The following is a 3,074-nucleotide window of genomic DNA, read 5'->3' on the forward strand; positions in this document are numbered from 1 at the left end:
ATAAGAAACGCACATTGTAGTACATAGTATATGAGTGAGTTGCACGGAAAAACCTAGAATTTAAGAAACGCACAGTGTAGTACATAGTATATGAGTGAGTTGCACTGAAAAACTTAGAATTTAAGAAACGCACAGTGTAGTACATAGTATATGAGTGAGTTGCACTGAAAAACTTAGAATATAAGAAACGCACAGTGTAGTACATAGTATATGAGTGAGTTGCACTGAAAAACTTAGAATTTAAGAAACGCACAGTGTAGTACATAGTATATGAGTGAGTTGCACTGAAAAACTTAGAATATAAGAAACGCACAGTGTAGTACATAGTATATGAGTGAGTTGCACTGAAAAACTTAGAATTTAAGAAACGCACAGTGTAGTACATAGTATATGAGTGAGTTGCACTGAAAAACTTAGAATTTACTGAAAAACCCGCATTACACGAAATGCACAGTGTAGTACATAGTATATGAGTGAGTTGCACTGAAAAACTTAGAATATAAGAAACGCACAGTGTAGTACATAGTATATGAGTGAGTTGCACTGAAAAACTTAGAATATAAGAAACGCACAGTGTAGTACATAGTATATGAGTGAGTTGCACTGAAAAACTTAGAATATAAGAAACGCACAGTGTAGTACATAGTATATGAGTGAGTTGCACTGAAAAACTTAGAATATAAGAAACGCACAGTGTAGTACATAGTATATGAGTGAGTTGCACTGAAAAACTTAGAATATAAGAAACGCACAGTGTAGTACATAGTATATGAGTGAGTTGCGATGAAAAACTTAGAATATAAGAAACGCACAGTGTAGTACATAGTATATGAGTGAGTTGCACTGAAAAACTTAGAATATAAGAAACGCACAGTGTAGTACATAGTATATGAGTGAGTTGCACTGAAAAACTTAGAATATAAGAAACGCACAGTGTAGTACATAGTATATGAGTGAGTTGCACTGAAAAACTTAGAATATAAGAAACGCACAGTGTAGTACATAGTATATGAGTGAGTTGCACTCAAAAACTTAGAATATAAGAAACGCACAGTGTAGTACATAGTATATGAGTGAGTTGCACTGAAAAACTTAGAATATAAGAAACGCACAGTGTAGTACATAGTATATGAGTGAGTTGCACTGAAAAACTTAGAATATAAGAAACGCACAGTGTAGTACATAGTATATGAGTGAGTTGCACTGAAAAACTTAGAATATAAGAAACGCACAGTGTAGTACATAGTATATGAGTGAGTTCCACTGAAAAACTTAGAATATAAGAAACGCACAGTGTAGTACATAGTATATGAGTGAGTTGCACTGAAAAACTTAGAATATAAGAAACGCACATTGTAGTACATAGTATATGAGTGAGTTGCACGGAAAAACCTAGAATTTAAGAAACGCACAGTGTAGTACATAGTATATGAGTGAGTTGCACTGAAAAACTTAGAATTTAAGAAACGCACAGTGTAGTACATAGTATATGAGTGAGTTGCACTGAAAAACTTAGAATATAAGAAACGCACAGTGTAGTACATAGTATATGAGTGAGTTGCACTGAAAAACTTAGAATTTAAGAAACGCACAGTGTAGTACATAGTATATGAGTGAGTTGCACTGAAAAACTTAGAATATAAGAAACGCACAGTGTAGTACATAGTATATGAGTGAGTTGCACTGAAAAACTTAGAATTTAAGAAACGCACAGTGTAGTACATAGTATATGAGTGAGTTGCACTGAAAAACTTAGAATTTACTGAAAAACCCGCATTACACGAAATGCACAGTGTAGTACATAGTATATGAGTGAGTTGCACTGAAAAACTTAGAATATAAGAAACGCACAGTGTAGTACATAGTATATGAGTGAGTTGCACTGAAAAACTTAGAATATAAGAAACGCACAGTGTAGTACATAGTATATGAGTGAGTTGCACTGAAAAACTTAGAATATAAGAAACGCACAGTGTAGTACATAGTATATGAGTGAGTTGCACTGAAAAACTTAGAATATAAGAAACGCACAGTGTAGTACATAGTATATGAGTGAGTTGCACTGAAAAACTTAGAATATAAGAAACGCACAGTGTAGTACATAGTATATGAGTGAGTTGCGATGAAAAACTTAGAATATAAGAAACGCACAGTGTAGTACATAGTATATGAGTGAGTTGCACTGAAAAACTTAGAATATAAGAAACGCACAGTGTAGTACATAGTATATGAGTGAGTTGCACTGAAAAACTTAGAATATAAGAAACGCACAGTGTAGTACATAGTATATGAGTGAGTTGCACTGAAAAACTTAGAATATAAGAAACGCACAGTGTAGTACATAGTATATGAGTGAGTTGCACGGAAAAACTTAGAATATAAGAAACGCACATTGTAGTACATAGTATATGAGTGAGTTGCACGGAAAAACCTAGAATTTAAGAAACGCACAGTGTAGTACATAGTATATGAGTGAGTTGCACTGAAAAACTTAGAATATAAGAAACGCACAGTGTAGTACATAGTATATGAGTGAGTTGCACTGAAAAACTTAGAATATAAGAAACGCACAGTGTAGTACATAGTATATGAGTGAGTTGCACTGAAAAACTTAGAATATAAGAAACGCACAGTGTAGTACATAGTATATGAGTGAGTTGCACTCAAAAACTTAGAATATAAGAAACGCACAGTGTAGTACATAGTATATGAGTGAGTTGCACTGAAAAACTTAGAATATAAGAAACACACAGTGTAGTACATAGTATATGAGTGAGTTGCACTGAAAAACTTAGAATATAAGAAACGCACAGTGTTGTACATAGTATATGAGTGAGTTGCACTGAAAAACTTAGAATATAAGAAACGCACAGTGTAGTACATAGTATATGAGTGAGTTGCACTGAAAAACTTAGAATTTAAGAAACGCACAGTGTAGTACATAGTATATGAGTGAGTTGCACTGAAAAACTTAGAATATAAGAAACGCACAGTGTAGTACAAAGTATATGAGTGAGTTGCACTGAAAAACTTAGAATATAAGAAACGCACAGTGTAGTACATAGTATATGAGT

The sequence above is a fragment of the Mus caroli genome, unplaced genomic scaffold (assembly GCF_978045245.1).
Source record: "Mus caroli unplaced genomic scaffold, Mus_caroli_1 scaffold_25, whole genome shotgun sequence".
Classification (NCBI taxonomy): Eukaryota; Metazoa; Chordata; class Mammalia; order Rodentia; family Muridae; genus Mus; species Mus caroli.